The sequence below is a fragment of the Amblyraja radiata genome, chromosome 28, assembly GCF_010909765.2.
Source record: "Amblyraja radiata isolate CabotCenter1 chromosome 28, sAmbRad1.1.pri, whole genome shotgun sequence".
Lineage (NCBI taxonomy): Eukaryota > Metazoa > Chordata > Chondrichthyes > Rajiformes > Rajidae > Amblyraja > Amblyraja radiata.
Window position 1 is genome coordinate 35,554,103 of NC_045983.1, and position 22,179 is coordinate 35,576,281.

Here is a 22,179-nt window from a genome sequence, read left to right on the forward strand (position 1 = left end):
ATTCCAAAAAGACGACAAATGGAGACCAACTCGTTATGAATTGGTCTGATTTATCCATTAGGAGGAATCGCATTTCCTCAAGATGTGCGGTGTCCAACCTACTTGCAATCCACATTTTAAGCGTTGGTATTGATGTATTTTTCCAAAATGTAAGTATTAATTTTTTTGCTATTATTAAACCATAGTTAAAAAATAAATTTTGAGATATGTTCAATTTATTCCCATCTTCCATTACGCCAAATATAATCATTTCAGTATTAGGTTCCATTCTTATCTTAAATAATTTTGTAAATATTTCGAAAATATCACTCCAAAATCTATAACGTTTTATGCAGGAAACTAAGGAGTGCGTTATAGTTGCATTTTGGGATAGACATTTATCACAAATGGGGGATATATTTGGATAAAATTTGTTCAATCTTGTTTTTGAATAATATAATCTATGTAAAATTTTAAATTGAATTAGATTATGTCTTACATTAATCGAACATTTGTGAATATATATCAAGTACTTTTCCCATGTTACCCTTGTAATTTTTATCATTAGTTCCCGTTCACACTCTTCTCTAAGTACCTCTGTCGATGGTAGGTCTATATTTAGAATACTATTATATAAATATGATATTAATTTTTGTGAGTCAGCTTCAATATTCATTGCTTCTTCCAATAATTCAGGAGTTATTTTTTGATATCCTTGTATATATTTTTTCATGAAATCGCAAATCTGAAGATATTTACAATATTGGTTGTTTTTCAGTTTAAATTTTAATTGTAATTGTTGGAATGATAGTAGGTTTCCCATTTCGTACATATCCCCGATCCTTCTAATTCCGAGACTTTCCCATTGGTTATATGTCTTATCAATAAGAGATGGTTTAAATAAAGGGTTATTCGCTATTGGCATTAACAATGATAAATTTCTTAATTTTAAAGATAATTTTATTTGTTTCCAAATTCTTATTTTACCATATAAAATTGGGTTCTTCTTATATATTGTGTTATTCGTTTTTTTCGGGGAGAAGAGGATCGTTCCTATACTACAAGGATGACAATCCTCTTTCTCCATTTTTATCCATTCTGTCTGTTGGGTAGAAGTATCCAGCCAATAAATTATATTCTTAATATGCACTGCCCAGTAATAATACATAAAATTCGGAAGTGAAAGTCCCCCGACCTCTTTTGGTTTACATAAGTGTTTTTTTGTAATTCTATGTGATCTATAGTCCCAAATAAAATTAGTAATATTAGAGTCTAATTTTAAATATATATATTTTGGTATATATACCGGTATAGACTGATATAGGTATAGTAATTGTGGTAGGAAGATCATTTTTATTGCATTTATTTTACCTAATAATGATAAAGGAAGTGTTTTCCAAAATTTAATCAGCGTATTAAGTTTATTTAATAAAGGTATAAAATTAGCGTTGAATAATGCTTTATATTTTCTAGTAATCTGAATACCCAAATATTTAAATTTTTCTGTTGCGATTTTAAAGGGGAACTTCAATAAATGTGTAGAGGTTTTAATGTCATGATTTCACTTTTATTCCAGTTTATTCTATATCCAGAAAAAGACCCAAATTCCTCTATTAAATTTAATAAATTTGGTATGCTCGTTTGTGACTTTGTAATATATAAAAGTATATCGTCTGCATATAATGAGATTTTATTCTTTGAGTCCTTGGTATTATAGCCCTGAATATTCGGATGAATTCTTATACTTTCAGCCAGGGGTTCTATCATAAGGGCAAATAGCTGGGGTGATAATGCACATCCCTGCCTATTACCCCTTGATAGTTGAAATTTTTGAGATAATATGCTGTTAGTTAAAATTCTTGCCATCGGTTTATCATACAATAATTTTACCCATGTTATAAAATTCTCTCCCATATTAAATTTTTGCAGTACTTTATATAAGTATTGCCACTCTACCTGATCAAATGCTTTCTCTGCATCCAAAGAAATAATTGATATATCTTCTTCCTCTACTTTATGCGAGTACAATTTAATTAAACAGGCGTCTCAAATTATTAAATTAGTATCTTTTGGGTATAAACCCCGTTTGATCAGGGTTTATCAATTTACTAATATATTTGTAAATTGATGACAGCAATAAACTTTATTATCTTTCAAATATATTATTATACAACATACAATACAATTCAATTCAATTTATTGTCATTTTTCAATTTATTGTAATTTGGCCCCCTTGAAATGTCGTTTCTGCAGCCATATATTACAAAACAAAAAGACCCGAGACACAACACAGTTTACACAAACATCCATCACATCGTTGTGATGGAAGGCAAAAAAAACCTATCTCTCATAAAGGAAAAGCACAATTTAAATATTCAAATATAAAGTTGAACTACTTGTAGAATTACCTAAACTAATGTGCAGAGACACACAAGGAGGTTGACAGGTAGCGGCATGGAGGACAGAGATGTGCGTCTGTCACCATGCCCGTCTGACACCAGCAATACTGTATCATTAATGTTTACACAATAATAATAATAAAATCATATATAGCTATATTCCAATGTCAGTGTAAGGTCTTGGTGGAAATACCAAATCTTCAGACAGAACTTTCACCGACACATGTTATGCATTCTATAACAGAAAGAACAAATAAATATTAGTAAAGATTGTCCATCGGAATAGATTGCAGCTCTTACAATTAATTTACTATTAATCAACCTTCAACATTAGTTGTTGTTATGGAGTCTTTAGCCCAGAGGGTTCAGGTTGGTAAACCAATTTACTGGTGAAGATTTATCAAAAGTATTTACAGGGAAACAGTTCAGTTATTGATCCTTCAACCTCAACAAACACCAGGGTGGCAGGGGTACAGCAGGTAGAGCTGTGGGCTCACCAGTCACATTGTTCAGCTGTGCACCTCTTCTTCTTCTTTTCGAGTCTTTGAAGCTGGTTGACTATATGACAGTTTCCCATTCCTTTACACAGTCCTTTGCGTTTTTGTTGAACACTGCAAGATCCTTTGAGCTGCGCTGGTTGGGTAGTAGGGGGCAGACAAGGCAGTGCTGCATTGTATGGTCCTCTTCTCTACATTCACAGGCGGTTTGGCCAGTTTCATAGCCCCATCTGGCCATGGCAGCTTTTGATCGCCCTGTTCCTGTTCTCAGGCGGTTGAGCGTCTTCCACTGGACCCATGGTGCTTCTGAGCCCGGAGGGAGGGCTTCAGAAGGAGGGATACCCATGTCAGTAGGAGGGGGGTCGTCCTCAAGCCTTTTTGTCCATAGTTGGAGTCTGGTTTCTTCCCGTGATGTTATTAGGGGCTGGACATGGCTGAGAAAGCTTCTCCTGGACTTCAGCCGTTGGGCCGGGGGTACACGTCCATAGAGGAGGTGGCGTTCATCACTGGTGGCCTTGGTCATCTCTACTCGGCTGGCGACTTCCCGTCTCACATCAGCAGGGGCAATGCCAGCGAGGAGGTGCAGGTTGTTTATGTTGGTGGGCTTCAAGCAGCCAGTGATTGAGCGGCAGGTGTTATTCAACGCTGGGTCTAATTTCTTGGCATGGGATGATCTCTCCCAAACTGTGCACTAACCCCTCCCCACACACATTGCACCATTACCTTGTTCAGAGTGATACAGCGTGGAAACAGGCCCTTCAGCCCAACTTGCCCACACCAGCCATCATGTCCCAGCTACACTAGTCACACCTGCCTGCGTTAGGTCCATATCCCTCCAAACTTGTCCTATCCATGTATCTACCCAACTGTTTCTTAAAAGTTGGGATAGTCCCAGCCTCAACTACCTCCTCTGACAGCTTGTTCCACACACCCACCACCCTTTGTGTGAAAAAGTTACCCCTCAGATTCCTATTAAATCTTTTCCCCTTCACCTTGAACCTACAGAGGTCCCTGATTCCCCTACTCTGGGCAAGAGAACCTGTGCATCTACCTGATTTATTCCTCTCATGATTTTCCACACCTCTATAAAGAATAGAGAACTAGTGTGAATGGGTGATCAATAGTCGATGTGGACTCGGTGGGCAGAAGGGCCTTTTTCCGTGCTGTATCTCTAAACTAAAGCTGCATAAAATATCGACCATTTTATCGACCAGGTAAATTGTTGGAGGCATTCTTATTTAGTTGAGTTTAGTTTAGTTTAGAGATACAGTGCGGAAACAGGACCTTCGGCCAACTGAGCCTGCGCACATTAATATTACCCTACACACACTAGGGACAATTTTTTTTACAATTTTACCAAGCCAATTAACCTACAAATCTGTACGTCTGGAGTGTAGGAGGAAACTAGAGCACCCGGGGAAATCTCCCGCAGGTCACGGGGAGAACGTACAAACTCCATACAGACAGCACCCGTAGTCAGGATCGAACCTGGGTCTGTGGCGCTGTGCCCGAAATAATCCCAAAAATAATCACTCTCTGATTCTGGCGACATTATCTTTGTCTAAGTGACGTATTTTTATAAAAGGATCATGAAAAATGTAATTGTAACAAAGGAACCACTAACCATTTCTCAGGTTCAACTGAACCCTGCTCCCCTGTTTCTGGAACTGGATGTGTTGTAGCTCTGAAATATAAACAAGATGCTTAGAATGTACCCATTGATATTATCAAACTGTCTTTGTAAATTCCAGTTCAGTTTAATGTCACATGTACTGAGGTACAGTGAAAAGCTTTTGCTGCATGCTATCCAGTCAGCAGAAAGACAATACGTGCGGGCTAGTTTGGCCGAAGGTCCTGTATCCACACTGTATCTCTAAACTAAACTAAATAAGAATGCCTCCAATACATAGACGAGGGAATTAAATGTAACATTTCCAAGTTTGCAGATGACACAAAGCTGGGTGGCAGTGTGGGCTGCGATGAGGATGCTATGAGGCTGCAGGGTGGCTTGGATAGGTTGGGAGAGTGGGCAGATGCAGTATAATGTGGATAAATGCGAGGTTATCCACCTTGGTGGCAAGAACAACAAGGCAGATTATTATCTGAATGGTGTCAGATTAGGAAAAGGAGGTGCAACGAGATCTGGGTGTCCTTGTACATCAGTCTCTGAAAGTAAGCATCCAGGTACAGCAGGCAGTGAAGAAAGCTAATGGCATGTTGGCCTTCATTGCGAGAGGATTTGAGTATAGGAGCAAGGAGGTCCTACTGCAGTTGTACAGGGCCCTGGTGAGACTGCACCTGAAGTATTGTGTGCAGTTTTGGTCTAATTTGAGGAAGGACATTCTTGCTATTGAGGGAGTGCAGTGTAGGTTCACCAGGTTAATTCCTGGGATGGTGGAACTGTCATATGAGGAAAGAACGGGTCGACTGGTCTTGTATTCAATGGAATTTAGAAGGATGAGAGGGTGAAACATTTCTGGTCTTAATGAATACAGACCTGTCGCTCTGACCTCTGTAGTCATGAAGACCCTTGAAAGACCCAGCTGAAAAATATCACAAACTCCCTGCTGGACCGCCTGTAGTTTGCATACCAGGCCAATAGATCTGTGGATGACGCAGTCAACCTGGGCCTGCACTTCATTCTCCAGCACCTAGACCGCCAGGGGACCTATGCAAGGATTTTGTTTGTTGATTTTAGCTCTGCATTCAACACCATTGTGCCAGAGCTACTACACTCCAAACTCTCCCAGTTGACTGTGCCTGAACCCCTCTGTCAGTGGATCACCAACTTCCTGACAGACAGGAAGCAGCATGTGAGGCTGGGAAAGCTCATCTTGGACCCGCAGACCCTCAGCATAGGATCACCGCAAGGCTGCGTACTCTCTCCTCTCCTCTACTCTCTCTACACCAACGACTGCACCTCCACAGACTCCTCTGTCTGTCAAGCTTCTCAAGTTTGCGGACAACACAACCCTGATTGGACTGATCCAGGATGGGGAGGAATCTGCCTACAGACAGGAAGTGTTACAGCTGGCGTCCTGGTGCCATCGCAACAACCTGGAGCTCAATGCTCTTAAGACAGTGGAATTGATTGTAGACTTTAGGAGAGCTCCCTCTCCCCTCCCCCCACTCACCATCAACACACCACAGTCACATCTGTGGAGTCTTTTAAGTTCCTTGTAACCATCATCTCCAAGGACTTTAAATGGGGGGGGGGGGGGGGCTACCATCGACTCCACAGTCAAAAAGGCACAACAGAGGATGTACTTCCTGCGGCAGCTAAGGAACCACAATCTGCCACAAGCAAGGATGGTCCAATTCTACACGGCCATCGTAGAGTCTGTCCTCACCTTCTCCATCATGGTCTGGTTTGGCTCAGCCACAAAGCACGACTTCCGGAGGCTGCAGCGAATCGTCCGATCAGCTGAGAAGGTTGTTGGCTGCAACCTTCCCTCCATTGACCACTGTACACTGCAAGGGCCAGGAAGCGAGTGGGCAAGATCATCTCTGACCCCTCTCACCCTGGCCACAAACTCTTTGAACCACTTCCCTCTGGAAGGCGACTCCGGACTGTCAATGCCGAAACAGCTTTTTTCCACAAGCAATAGCTGTACTCAACAACCTAAAGTCTGTAGCCTCCTTTTGCTCTGGTATTTTATTTCATTCACAGGTTTAATTATAATGTTTTATTATTAATGTTGAATGTGTCATTCTTAATTGTTATTGTATGTCGTGTTGACGCTTGCGAGCGGAGCACCAATGCAAATTCCTTGTATGTGAACATACTTGGCCAATAAACTTATTCATTCATTCATTCATTCATCTTATAGAAACATGTAAAATTCTTAAGGGATTGGGCAGGCTAGATGCAGGAAAAATGTTTCAGATTTTAGGGGAGTCTAGAACCAGGGGTCACAGTTTAAGAATAAGTGGTAGGCTATTTAGGACTGAGATGAGGAAAAACTTTTTCACCCATAGAGTTGTGAATCTGTGGAATTCTCTGCCACAGAAGGCAGTGGAGGCCAATTCACTGGATGTTTTCAAAAGAGAATTCGATTTATCTCTTAGGGCTAATGGAATCAAGGGATATGGGGAGAAAGCAGGAACGGGATACTGATTCTGGATGATCAGCCATAATCATATTGAATGGCGGTGCTGACTCGAAGGGCCGAATGGCCTACTCCGGCACCTATTTTCTATGTTTCTATGATTACAATTAAGCCATTTACAGTGTAACCATGATAACTATTCCAAACAAACACAAAAGCTAGAGTAACTCAGCTGGTGAGGAATAAATGTTGATTTCTCTAACTTCAAGTAATCCTTGCATCCCCTCTCTCTCCATCCTCCCCCAACCTAGTCATCATACTAGTTTCACTGTCGTCCTGTTGAGTTTCACTGTCTGTATAACTCGTTATCACCTACCCCACAGCCAACAATGGACCATTGTGAACTCCACCTTTCCTTGATCACTGTTGCTTTTTGCATATCTTTCATTCATTTGTTCTACTGTATATCTGTCTTTATCACTGGCTATATTTCTTCTTTTCCTTTCGGTTTCTCAACCCGAAACGTCACCCATTCCTTTTCTCCAGAGATGCTGCCTGACCCGCTGAGTTACTCCAGATTTTAATGTTATCTTAGGTGTAAACCAGCATCTGCAGTTCCTTCCTACACACCTTTCTATTACACATGTTGTGTTGGTGAAACTATAATGTGATGTATGGCTGGGGAATCTATCCCCCATCCTGTCTGTAAAGGTGTGATCTGTGTCGATGAATGCAGACTCCATTTATCAAAGCTTCCCCAGGGTTGGACATGCTGAAGAAGGGTCCTGACCCGAAACATTGACTGTCCACTCCCTTCACAGATGTTGCCTGGCCCACCGACTTCCTCCAGCATTTACTGTCTTGCCATGTAACCAAACGTTGCTAGTCTCTGTGAAATATGGTGCAATGGAGATATTATTGCAGATAAAATGAAAGACACATAGCAGGAAGTTCATGATATCCGGATCAGACACTGTGAGTGAACTTCGTTGCTATGTGGAAATCCTTCATTGGCTGCATCAGAAAAAGGTTGATGAAACAATAACGTAGCACAAAGGAAATCACATCCTGTGCTGCCTCTTGCTGAGCAATTCTGATAGTTTGTTCAAAGACAAAAAGGGTCAGTCAGCATCTGTGGAGAACATGGATGGGTGACGTTTCACAGAATGCTGGAGTAACTCAGCGGGTGCAGCAGCATCTATGGAGCTAAGGAAATAGGCAACGTTTCGGGCCGAAACCCTTTCGGGTTTCGGCCCAAAACATGGCCTATTTCCAGAAGGGTTTCGGCCTGAAACGTTGCCTATTTCCTTAGCTCCATAGATGCTGCTGCACCATAACTCAGCGGGTCAGGCAGCATCTGTGGAGAACATGGATAGGTGACGTTTCACAGAGTGCTGGAGTAACTCAGCGGGTCAGGCAGCATCTGTGGAGAACATGGATAGGTGACATTTCACAGAGTGCTGGAGTAACTCAGCGGTCAGGCAGCATCTGTGGAGAACATGGATAGGTGACGTTTCAGGTCGGGCCCCTTTTTGAGACTTAGCCTGAAGAAGAGTTCCATGCCACAATGTCACCCATTCTTTTTCTCCAGAGATGCTGCCTGATCCACTGAGTTACTCCTGCATTTTGTGTTATTTTTGGTATAAACCAGGGCCCACGGTTCCTTGTTTGCAAATTGTTATGCCTGCTGCAGAATGAGAGCCAAGATGCAGCTGAACCCAGGCCACTCTCTGCAAGCTGCTCCCAGAAATGGATCTACAATCATTCATTACAGTCGCTCCACTCTTTTAAATCTTTATATAATCCCTTTACCCTGTGTTTGTACACTGTGGGCGGCTCGATTGTAATCACGTACAGTCTTTTTTGCTGACTGGATAGCGTGCAACAAAAGGCTTCTCACCTTACCTCGGCACGTGACATTAATTAAGCAAAACTAAACTTTCTTTCAAGAGAGAGTTAGATTTAGCTCTTAGGGCTAACGGAATCAAGGGATATGGGGAAAAAACTGGAACGGGGTACTGATTTTAGATGATCAGCCATGATCATATTGAATGGCGGTGCTGCCTCGAAGGGCCGAATGATCCTGCATCTACTTTTTCTATGTTTTTGTGTTTCTAAACCTGAAAGTGCATTACAGATATGAAGATTTGAGGAGCAGTCTGAAGAAGGGTCTCGACCCGAAACGTCACCCATTCCTTCGCTCCATAGATGCTGCCTGACCCGTCACCCGCTGAGTTTCTCCAGCATTTTGTCTACTCACTGATATGAAGGGGTACTTACTGTGAAGTGTTGAGTCCAGGATACAAGTCCACTAGCGGGATGGAGATATCGCCAAAAACCACTTCAGCGTTGATGCCGTAGGGATCGTCGACTGGCTGCACGGGTTTCTGTTGGGATGCAGGGGAGGATGTTGTTGGAACAGGTCATATCCACCACCAGACAAGCATCGACACCAGTGAAACATCTCCTGCAGATGCTACTTGCTCCTCAGTAGCCAGTGGGATAATTGGACTCTTACGGCCCAGAAACATGCTCATTTGGGTCCGTGTGTAAGATGGATCTGCAGATGTTGGTTTAGACCGAAGATAGACACAGAAATCTGGAGCAACGCAGAGGGACAGGCAGCATCTCTCGAGAGAAGGAATGGGTGATGTTTCAGGTCGTGACCCGTCTTCAGACTGGACTTTAATTTGGAACAATGTTGGCTCTGTGTGGATTAACCTGTGGACAGGTCCAGAGACCCAGGTTCCATCCTTGAAATTAGGGCCTGTTTCCATGCTTTATGTCTAAAGTCAAAAGAACTAGTGCCAGTGGTACGGGGGTATCAGCGGAGGTGGGCATTGGGACCAGTGCCAGTGATAGATATATCAGAGCAATGAGGGGCCCATTAGAAACCAGTGCCAGTGATGGGGGTATCAGAGCAGGGGGGGGAGGGGGGGCATTGGGGACCAGTGCCAGCGATGGGGGTATCAGAGCATGGGGGGGAGGTGGGGGCATTGGGACCAGTGCCAGCGATGGGGGATTCAGAGCATGGGGGGGGAGGGGGGGCATTGGGACCAATGTTGCCAGCGATGGGGGTATCAGGAGCAAGGGGGGGGGCATTGGGACGTGCCAGTGATGGGGTATAGAGCAGGGGGGGGGGGGAGGCATGGGACCAGTGCCAGCTATGGGGATCAGAGACAAGGGGGGGGGTGGCATGGGAAACCAGTGCCAGTGATGGGTATCAGAGCAGGGGGGGAGGGGGGCATTGGACCATGTGCCAGTGAGGGGGTATCAGAGCGGGGGGGGGAGGGGGGGGGGGCATGGACCAGCGCCAGCGATGGGGGTATCAGAGCAAGGGGGGGGCATGGGAACCAGTGCCAGTGATGGGGGTATCAGAGCAGGGGGGGGGAGGGTGGGCATTGGGACCAGTGCCAGTGATGGGGGGTAGCAGAGAATGGTCACCACAATCAGCTTTATGAGGCCGCTATGTGTGGGAGCCTCTGGTTTAAATGCACTGTAACGACCAAGACCTGACTCTACACCAACAGGTCACATCAACTCAAGCTGTGCTTGTTATTCATCATGTTAAAATGAGGAGCGGGCTTAGGTCACCAAATGTAATCGGAAGTAGAATACCAGTGGCGGAAGGTAAGCAACCCACAGTTTACATAACGCAAGCATTGCTACAGTTACCGTTAACCATGAAAGGATTGAACCAATGTAATTTCATGAAAGACACTCAGAGGGTGAATGACACTCGCAAGTTTGGGGGAAGTGTCACGCTATAACTCTATATGGGCAACAGGAAGCACAGTTACACTGTCATATAATTACGAATAAAATGAGTAAAAGTGCAGCACGGTAACATTTCAAACATGCGATTGGTTCATGAAACAGATTTGTTGTATTCAAAGATGAGCACAAACAATAGTATTGGAACAAAATATCACCAGTGCATCTGGATTTACATCAGCAAATTTGTTTGATTGAAGCTGACACCGCGGTTGCAATGGACATTGATTTAACTTTTGTCACCCTAGCGGTGAAAAGCAGGAGGATATCCAATAAAAGGAAAATGGGGTTGAGAGGGAAAGGGAAAATGGCAGAGTAGACTTGAACGGGCTAAGTCTGCTCCTATCATATGAACATGAAAAGCACGTATTATATAGTACAGGTACTTGTATATCAATGAAACACGTATGATACAGTATCTCGACAACAAATGATCACCAGCAGCTAACTACACAGAGTGCCGTTAACCTGACCCTTGTAAACAAAGCAGAACAGAAACATTCACCTCTGGTGAATACAATTTCTAAGTATCCGATAGAAAAGCAAATCAGATTCACTGTAATTCGGCAGTGATCGGACGGCAATGTCCTTCGAATAAACTTAACCAGAGAAGATTGTGAAAAGTTCACAAAAGGTTAAAGATTACAAACCTCTGCGGTAACGTCTTCAAAGAACGGTACAGCCATCTTGCAAACGATAAAACTACTGACAACTTTGTGTACCGCGCATGCCAATACATTGAAAGACACACGTGACATATTGAATGGCGTGACGTTGAGTCCATAAACTCACTGTAATTCGGAATATTCTCAATACCGAAACGTCACCAGAGATGCTGCCTGTCCTGCTGAGTTACTCCAGCTTTTTATGTCTACGGTTTAAATCAACGGTTTAAATGCAGTTCCTTCCTACACTAACTTTCTCGTTTGATATTTGCTCATGATCGCGCATTTGGTCAAAATCCCCCTCCTTTATATTTTATTATACCTCCTATCAATAGCTGCAATAGTCGGCTTGGCTGGTTTCAAATACAAACTTTTAATATGTCATTTAACATAAAAATTGAACTGATAGAAATGGTCAAATGGCAACATCTGTGCATGTGAAAATGTTCAGGGTTTGTGCTAATGCAGTCTCAGGATGGAGAGAAGTTTGAGATTAACGTGAGAGGCACGGTGCGGCAGCGATAGAGTTGCTGCCTCACAGCGCCTGTCGATCCTGACGACGGGTGCTGTCTGTACAGAGTTTGTACGTTATCCCCGTGACCTGTGTGGGATTTCTCCGGGATCTCCGGTTTTGTCCCGCACTCCAATGATGTACAGGTTTGTAGGTTAATTGGCTTGTAAATTGTCTCTAGTGTATGTAGAATAGTGTACGGGGTGATTGCCGGTCGGCCCAGACTCGGTGGGTCGAAGGGCCTGTTTCTGCACCGTATCTCTAAACTAAACTAACTAACTAACTAACCACGTGGGTGTGTGAGAGGATGGACAAAGGGGAGAAAATGGTCGTACCAGGGGAACCAGGGTGCATCTCCCACCCTACAGACCTTGCACTTTCTCACTACAACTAACACTATGCCACTGTAACACTATATTCTGCACCCTACACTTGTGTGCGGCTTGACTGGACTCCAGTACAGTAGGATTTGATTTGACTGGATCAATAGTGAAGAGTGTTTTATTGTCATGTGTCCCAGATAGAACAATGACATTCTTACTTGCAGCAGCACAACACAATATGGAAACACTTTGTACATAGAAACATAGAAAATCGGTGCAGGAGGAGGCCATTTGGCCCTTCGAGCCTTCTCCGCCATTGATTGGCGGATCATCCACAATCAGTAACCCGTGCCTGCCTTCTCCCCATGCCCCTTGATTCCGCTAGCCCCTAGAGCTCGATCTAACTCTCTTTTAAATTCATCCATTGAATTGGCCTTCACTGCCTTCTGTGGCAGAGAATTCCACAAATATACAACTCTCTGGGTGAAAAGGTTTTTTCTCATCTCAGTTTTAAATGGCCTCCCCTTTATTCGTAGACTGTGGCCCCTGGCTCTGGACTCCCCCAACATCGGGAACATTTTTCCTGCATCTAGCTTGTCCAGTCCTTTTATAATTTTATGCATTTCCATAAGATATCCTCTCATCCTTCTAAATTCCAGTAACTACAAGCCGAGTCTTTCCAATCTTCCCTCATATGACAGTCCAGCCATCCCGGGGACTAACCTCCTGGTGGTATTCTTTAAACAATGTAATAAATGAGGAAAAAATGCAATTTAACGACCAAGACCTGACTCTACACCAACAGGTCACATCAGCTCAAGCTGTGCTTGTTATTCATCATGTTAAAATGAGGAGCGGGATTAGGTCACCAATGTAATCGGAACTAGAATACCAGTGGCGGAAGGTAGGTTTACATAACGCAAGCATTGCTACAGTTACCGTTAACCATGAAAGGATTGAATCAATGTAATTTCATGAAAGACACTCAGAGGGTGAATGACACTCGCAAGTTTGGGGGAAGTGTCACGCTATAACTCTATATGGGCAACAGGAAGCACAGTTACACTGTCATATAATTACGAATAAAATGAGTAAAAGTGCAGCACGGTAACATTTCAAACATGCGATTTGTTCATGAAACAGATTTGTTGTATTCAAAGATGAGCACAAACAATAGTATTGGAACAAAATATCACCAGTGCATCTGGATTTACATCAGCAAATTTGTTTGATTGAAGCTGACACCGCGGTTGCAATGGACATTGATTTAACTTTTGTCACCCTAGCGGTGAAAAGCAGGAGGATATCCAATAAAAGGAAAATGGGGTTGAGAGGGAAAGGGAAAATGGCGGAGTAGACTTGAACGGGCTAAGTCTGCTCCTATCATATGAACATGAAAAGCACGTATTATATAGTACCTGTATATCAATGAAACACGTATGATACAGTATCTCGACAACAAATGATCACCAGCAGCTAACTACACAGAGTGCCGTTAACCTGACCCTTGTAAACAAAGCAGAACAGAAACATTCACCTCTGGTGAATACAATTTCTAAGTATCCGATAGAAAAGCAAATCAGATTCACTGTAATTCGGCAGTGATCGGACGGCAATGTCCTTCGAATAAACTTAACCAGAGAAGATTGTGAAAAGTTCACAAAAGGTTAAAGATTACAAACCTCTGCGGTAACGTCTTCAAAGAACGGTACAGCCATCTTGCAAACGATAAAACTACTGACAACTTTGTGTACCGCGCATGCCAATACATTGAAAGACACACGTGACATATTGAATGGCGTGACGTTGAGTCCATAAACTCACTGTAATTCGGAATATTCTCAAACCGAAATGTCACCAGAGATGCTGCCTGTCCTGCTGAGTTACTCCAGCTTTTTATGTCTACGGTTTAAATCAACGGTTTAAATGCAGTTCCTTCCTACACTAACTTTCTCGTTTGATATTTGCTCATGATCGCGCATTTGGTCAAAATCCCCCTCCTTTATATTTTATTATACCTCCTATCAATAGCTGCAATAGTCGGCTTGGCTGGTTTCAAATACAAACTTTTAATATGTCATTTAACATAAAAATTGAACTGATAGAAATGGTCAAATGGCAACATCTGTGCATGTGAAAATGTTCAGGGTTTGTGCTAATGCAGTCTCAGGATGGAGAGAAGTTTGAGATTAACGTGAGAGGCACGGTGCGGCAGCGATAGAGTTGCTGCCTCACAGCGCCTGTCGATCCTGACGACGGGTGCTGTCTGTACAGAGTTTGTACGTTATCCCCGTGACCTGTGTGGGATTTCTCCGGGATCTCCGGTTTTGTCCCGCACTCCAATGATGTACAGGTTTGTAGGTTAATTGGCTTGTAAATTGTCTCTAGTGTATGTAGAATAGTGTACGGGGTGATTGCCGGTCGGCCCAGACTCGGTGGGTCGAAGGGCCTGTTTCTGCACCGTATCTCTAAACTAAACTAAACTAAACTAAACTAAACCACGTGGGTGTGTGAGAGGATGGACAAAGGGGAGAAAACGGTCGTACCAGGGGAACCAGGGTGCATCTCCCACCCTACAGACCTTGCACTTTCTCACTACAACTAACGCTATGCCACTGTAACACTATATTCTGCACCCTACACTTGTGTGCGGCTTGACTGGACTCCAGTACAGTAGGATTTGATTTGACTGGATCAATAGTGAAGAGTGTTTTATTGTCATGTGTCCCAGATAGAACAATGACATTCTTACTTGCAGCAGCACAACACAATATGGAAACACACAGTAATAGAAACATAGAAAATAGGTGCAGGAGGAGGCCATTTGGCCCTTCGAGCCTGCACCGCCATTGATTGGCGGATCATCCACAATCAGTAACCCGTACCTGCCTTCTCCCCATGCCCCTTGATTCCGCTAGCCCCTAGAGCTCCTAACTCAATTTTAAATTCATCCGGTGAATTGGTCTTCACTGCCTTCTGTGGCAGAGAATTCCACAAATATACAACTCTCTGGTTGAAAACTTTTTTTCTCATCTCATCCCCTTTATCCGTAGACTGTGGCCCCTAGCTCTGGACTCCCCCAACATCGGGAACATTTTTCCTGCATCTAGCTTGTCCAGTCCTTTTATAATTTTATACATTTCTATAAGATGCCCTCTCATCCTTCTAAATTCCAGTAACTACAAGCCGAGTCTTTCTAATCTTTCCTCATATGACAGTCCAGCCATCCCGGGGACTAACCTCCTGGTGGTATTCTCTAAACAATGTAATAAATGAGGAAAAAAGTTCAGTGTGTACGCACACACATGTACACACACAGACACATGTATAATTTGATGTAAAAATTTATATAACTTTATAATAATTTATATATATAATCATCTTTGGATGGCTGATCTATCTTTCCCTCTCAACCCCATACCTTTTACACCCTTACAAATCAAGAACCTGTCATTTTCCACTTTACAAATACTGAATGACTTGGCCTCCACAGCCGTCTGTAGCAATAAGTTCCACAAAATTCCTCCTCATCTCCTTTCTGAGCGTCTGCCCTTTAATTCTGAGGCCGTGCCCTCTGGTCCTAGACTCTCCCACTAGTGGAAACATCCTCTCCACATCCACTCTTTCCAGGCTTTTCACTATTCGGTAAGTTTCAATGAGGTCCCCCCTCAACCTTCTAAACTCCAGCGAGTACAGGCCCAGTGCCGTCAAACGCTCATCATATGTTAACCCGCTCATTCCTGGGATCATTCTCATAAACCTCCTCTGGACCCTCCCCAGAACCGCACATCCTTCCTCAGATATGGGGCTCAAAACTGCTCACAATGCTCACAAATGTAGTCTGGCCAGTGCCATATAAAACCTCAGCATTACATCCCTGTTTTTATATCTGCTTGAAAGGAATGCTAGAATTACATTTGACTTGCTTACTACCAATTCAACCTGCAAACCAACCTTTTGGGAATCCTGCACCAAATCCCTTAGCAGCTCCTATTTCTGAGTCTGGTCAAAGGCTCATCATACCTTAACCCAATTATCCCCGGGATCATTCTTGTAAACCTCGTCTGTACCCTTGCAGGAGCCAGCACATCCTTCCTCAGATCTGGGGCCCACAATTGCTCACAATACTCCATATACTGTCTGACCTGGCCTTATCGAGCCTCAGCATCAGTCTGAAGAAGGGTTTCGGCCCGAAACATCACCTATTTCCTTCGCTGCATAGATGCTGCTGCACCCGCTGAGTTTCTCCAGCATTTTTGTGTACCCTCAGCATCACATCCCTGTTTTTGTATTCTATTTCTCTTGAAATAAATGTTAGCATTGCGTTTCTTTCCTTAATACCGATCTGACTTGCAGATTAACCTTTTGGGAATCCTGCACCAGCACTCCTAAGTCCCTTTGCACCTCCGATTTCTGGATTCTCTCCACATTTAGAAAATAGTCTACGCCTTTATTCCAACTACCAAATTGCATGACTCCACACTTTGCTACATTATATTCCATCTGCCACTTCTCTGCCCACTCTCCCAACCTGTCCAAGTCCTTCTGCAGAGTCCCTTCTTTCTCTACACTACCTGCCCCTCCACCTAAACGTATCATCCACCAACCTTGCCATAAAGCCTTCAATCCCCTCATCCAAATCATTAATATACAACATGAAGAGTAGCAGCTCCAGCACTGATCCTTGCGGAAATCCGCTAGTCACTGGCAGCCAACTAGAAAAAGCCCCCTTTATTGCCACTCATTGCCTTCTGCCATCCAGCCAACCTGCTATCCATGCTAGTATCTGCCCTTTGATACTGTGGGCTCTCATCTTCCTAAGCAGCTTCACGTGTGGCACCTTATCAAAGGCTTTCTGAAAATCTAGGTAAATATCCACTGACTCTCCTTTATCTGTCCTGCTATTTATTTCTTCAAATAATTCCAGCAGATTCGTCAGACAAGATCATGCTGACTTTGGCCTATTTTATCACGAGCTTCTAAGTACATAACCTCATCCTTTATAATGGACTTTAAAATCTTACCTTCTTCTTCTTCTTCTTGTGTATGGCGTGCACAGCCTAAAGTTGTAGGACAACTTTTTCTATTTGATCTTATTTGATTGTGCACGCCAGGTTGATTGCATTCGTCGAAACAGGGTGGACCACGTGAAGATTGCAATCTCCCACCTCTAAAACCTTATTCACCACTGTGGTCAGGCTAACCGGCCTATAGTTCCCACTATGCTGCTTCACTCCCTTCTTCAATAGTGGAGTAACATTTGCAATTTTACAATCGTCTGGAACCATTCCTGACTCTAGTTATTCTTGAAAGATCACCACTAATGTCACCTCAATCTCTAAAGCTACCTCATAGTGTCCTAGTCATAGTCACAGAGACACAGAGACACAGAGTCACAGAGACACAGAGACACAGAGACACAGAGACACAGAGTCACAGAGTCACAGAGACACAGAGACACAGAGTCACAGAATCACAGTCACTGAGTCACAGAGACACAGAGTCACAGTCACCGAGTCACAGAGACACAGTCACAGAGTCACAGAGACACAGAGTCACAGAGTCACAGAGACACAGTCACAGAGACACAGAGTCGCAGATACACAGTCACAGTCACAGAGACACAGAGTCACAGAGACACAGAGTCCCAGAGACACAGAGTCACAGAGTCACAGAGACACAGAGACACAGAGACACAGAGTCACAGAGACACAGAGTCACAGAGACACAGATACACAGTCACAGCCACAGAGACACAGATACACAGTCACAGCCACAGAGTCACAGAGACACAGAGACACAGTCACAGAGTCACAGTCAAAGTCATACAGCATGGAAACAGGCCGTTCAGCTCAACGTTCCTATACTGACCAACATCTTTCAGAACCCTGGGGTGTAGCCCATCTAGTCCAACTTATCCACCTTCACACATTCAGCTTCCCAAATCCCTCTCCCTAGTAATAGCTACTCCACTAACTTCCACTTCCTGTCTGTCTTGAGCTTCAGGCATGCTGCTGGTGTCTTCTATTGTGAAGACTGATGCAAAAGTGTATTCACTTCATCTGCCATTTCTTAATTCCCCATTACTACCTCTCCAGCATTATTTCCCCAGCAGTCCAATCTCCTCTCTTGCCCATCTTTTACTCTTTACATATCTGAAGAAACACTTGCTATCTTCCTTTATATTATTGGCTAGCTTACCTTCATATTTCATCTCTTCCCCTTGTTGCCTTTGTTGTTGTCTTCTGCTGGGTTTTTTAAGCTAGCCAGTCCTCTAGCTTACCACTAATCTTTGCAATATTATATACCTTCTCTTGTACCTTCAAGCTGCCTTTTACTTCCCTTGTCAGCCACGGTCGCCTCATTCTCCCCCGAGAATTTTTCATCCTCTTTGGAAGAAAGATCCTGCATCTTCCGAATTATTCCCAGAAACTCTTGCCATTGCTGTTCCACCATCATATCTGCTAGGGTCTCTTTCCAGTCAACTTTGGCCAGCTCTTCCCTCATGCCTCTGTAGTCCCCTTTGCTCAGCTGCAATACCACACAACACTAACCTCAGCAACTATGATCTTCTGTGGACTGTCTTTGGTTGAATCACAGGCTTCAGTTTTGCGTTGTTATGGTTACCTGGTATTATAATGATTCATTTATTGTATTGTAGATTATTACTCAGTTTAATCTAGTTTATTGTCACGTGTACCGAGGTACAGTGAAAAGCTTTTGTTGCGTGCTATCCAGTCAGCGGAAAGACAATGGATGATTACAATCGAGCCAATTGCAGTGTACAGATACATGATCAGGGAATAAATGCAAGGTAAAGCCAGCAAAGACCGATCAAGGAAAGTCCAAGGGGTCACCAATGAGGTAGATCGTAGTTCAGCACTGCTCTCTGGTTGTGGTAGGATGGTTAGTTGCCTGATAATAGCTGGGAAGTTATCATATAACTGATCTGAGGTAGACAAAAATGCTGGAGTAACTCAGCGGGTGAGGCAGCGTCTATGGAGCGAAGGAATAGGCGACGTTTCGGGTCGAGACCCTTCTTCAGACTGATGTCGAAGGGTTTCGACCCAAAACGTCACCTATTCCTTCGCACCATAGATGCTGCCTCACCCGCTGAGTTTCTCCAGCATTTTTGTCTACCTTCGATTTTTCCAGCATCTGCAGTTCTTTCTTAAACATATAACTGATGTGTGTGTTTCTGCATTAATGGACCTGTTTAGAGGCCACAAGTAAGAATGTCATTGTTCCGCTGTGGGTACGCACGACAGTTAAACACTCGATTCTCTTGCGATTAAAGATTGTTGCAGACAAGGAGTTCTGGGGTGGGGGTTGGGGAGAGAAGCTTCCAGATACCTTGTGGCTTTTGCAACAGGATGTGTGGCTGGTGGTGAAGGCAAATAGCTCTGGGGGGAGAGAAGAGCCTTCAGCACGTGCTCATAGATGTCCAGGCCAGGCGACTCTTTGTGTGCTGGTCCCACATTACAATCGCCCCTCTCTTAAACCTCTACTCCAACAGCAGCATTCCCAACTTGCTCCTGTATCTGGACATAGTGGATGTGGAGAGGATGTTTCCACTAGTGGGTGAGTCTAGGAGCAGAGGGCACAGCCTCACAATTAAAGCTTATGTGATAGGAGCACAATTAAGCCATTTGGCCCATCATCTTCTGTACCATTCAATCATGGCTGATCTACCTGTCCGTCTCAACCCCATTCACCTGCCGCATCAACATACCCATTGACGGCCTTTTGTGGCCATGAATTCCACAAAATCACCACTAGAGAAACTCCTCACTGGGCAGCAGGTCCAGAGGCGGTGATCCATCAACTCCAGATCTGTTGTAGATGATCATGACCCAGTGTAGAGGGTTCTACAACGAGGGGGTAGCTTACAACCCAGCGGTAGGAATATTTATCTCTTTTATTCCACGTAATTGTATCCCCTCTGTCATTAGGCGAGTAGTTCCACCATTTCATGTTTTACCAGCCTGTGTACTTTATGCATTTGAGGTTAGAACTTGTTACATTCTAAGCATCAGGAGCCAGCATGCGATCATTCGAATAAATGTGCAGGAAGGAACTGCAGATGCTGGTTTATACCAAAGATAGAAACAAAATGCTGGAGTACTGTAACAATAGACAATAGACAATAGTCTGAAGAAGGATTTCGGCCCGAAACGTTGCCTATTTCCTTCGCTCCATAGATGCTGTTGCACCCGCTGAGTTTCTCCAGCACTTTTGTCTACAATAGACAATAGGTGCAGGAGTAGTCCATTCGGCCCTTCAAGCCAGTACCGCCATTCAATGTGATAATGGCTGATCATCCACAATCGGTACCCCATGCCTGCCTTCTCCCCATATCCCTGACTCCGCTATCTTTAAGAGCTCTATCTAACTCTCTCTTGAAAGCATCCAGTGAAGCGGCCTCCACCGCCCTTTGAGGCAGAGAATTCCACAGACTCACAACTCTCTGTGTGAAAAAGTGTTTCCTCATCTCCGTTCTAAATGGCTTATTCCTTATTCTGCTTACCCCTAACTCAGCGGGACAGGCAGCAGCATTTCTGGAGTAAAAGGATGGGTGATGTTTGGGGTCAGAACCCTTTTTCAGAAGGAGTCATTCTAATAAACCTCCTCTGCACCATCTCCAAAACCTCCACATCTTTCCTGCAATGGGCTGACCAGAACCATGTTAAAATGAGTTCTTTTTGCCAGTCTAATTCAAGAAAACTTGATTCAAACCATTGCTGCTAAAATCAATTCTTTATTCTTTTTTTATTTTATTTATTTATTTATTTATTTATTAGAAGTAGACATATTATAAAATGTAGTTACATATTATAGTAAAAAAAACTATTCATATACATCAGTCATACATTATTAAAATTTTCCATTATCAATTACTTCTGCTTCTAGTGTTTTTATTTTTTATAGAAAGATGGAAAAAGAGTGGGTGGAAAGTTACAAATAAAAAAGAAAGCAAAAAAAAACACAACAGAAAAACAAGGGAGGTGGAATGGGTTACCTGTAATACATCAATGGAGATAGGTTCGTAGGTTATAAAGTATAGCTTTTCATCTATTCCTGAGTTCAAGTTTCAGCTGGGTCCTCGTGCTGTGCCAATCTATCCCTTCAGATAGTTAATGAATGGAGCCCAAATTTTATGGAAAAGATCTTGTTTGTCCATTAAGACAAGTCTAATTCTTTCTAAGTATAGAGTCTCCGACATTTCCGTAATCCACATTTTAATTGTGGGGGTTGTAGGGCCTTTCCAAAATTTTAATATTAATTTTTTTCCGGTTATTATACTGTAATTGAGGAAGTTTCTTTGGTTTGTTGTGAGTGTTAAGCTTTGTTCTGATATTCCAAGTATTATTAATTTTGTGTCTGGGTCCAGTTTTGTATTAATAACTTCTGAAGTTATTTCAAAAATATCAGTCCAGAAATGTTTAAGTTTTATACAGTTTGCAAACGTATGTGTTAAATTAGCCTCTAAATGTAGACATTTATCACAAATAGGAGAGATTTGTGGGAAGATTCTATTTAGTTTTATTTTAGAGAAGTGTAGTCTATGTAAGACCTTGAATTGTATTAAAGTATGTCTGGCATTTAATGAACATTGATGTATTTGTTGTAAACTTTTGTCCCACATATCTTTCGTGATAGGATGACCTATTTCATTTTCCCATTTGTATCTATGTGAAGCGGCCTCCACCGCCCTTTGAGGCAGAGAATTCCACAGACTCACAACTCTCTGTGTGAAAAAGTGTTTCCTCATCTCCGTTCTAAATGGCTTATTCCTTATTCTGCTTACCCCTAACTCAGCGGGACAGGCAGCAGCATTTCTGGAGTAAAAGGATGGGTGATGTTTGGGGTCAGAACCCTTTTTCAGAAGGAGTCATTCTAATAAACCTCCTCTGCACCATCTCCAAAACCTCCACATCTTTCCTGCAATGGGCTGACCAGAACCATGTTAAAATGAGCTCTT

At 43.1% G+C, this 22,179-nt stretch overlaps 1 long non-coding RNA gene across 1 annotated transcript in view; it reads right to left on the reverse strand.

The window, feature by feature from the left end:
- Positions 1–2,426: 2,426 nt before the first annotated feature.
- LOC116989115 overlaps positions 2,427–22,179 on the reverse strand; it is a 39,889-nt gene continuing 20,136 nt past the window's right edge. The window contains exons 2-4 of the long non-coding RNA XR_004416133.1: positions 9,205–9,311; positions 4,500–4,559; positions 2,427–2,613 (exon numbers count right to left, since the gene is read on the reverse strand). This is a non-coding gene — a long non-coding RNA (uncharacterized LOC116989115). The remainder of the gene's footprint in view (positions 2,614–4,499; positions 4,560–9,204; positions 9,312–22,179) is intronic.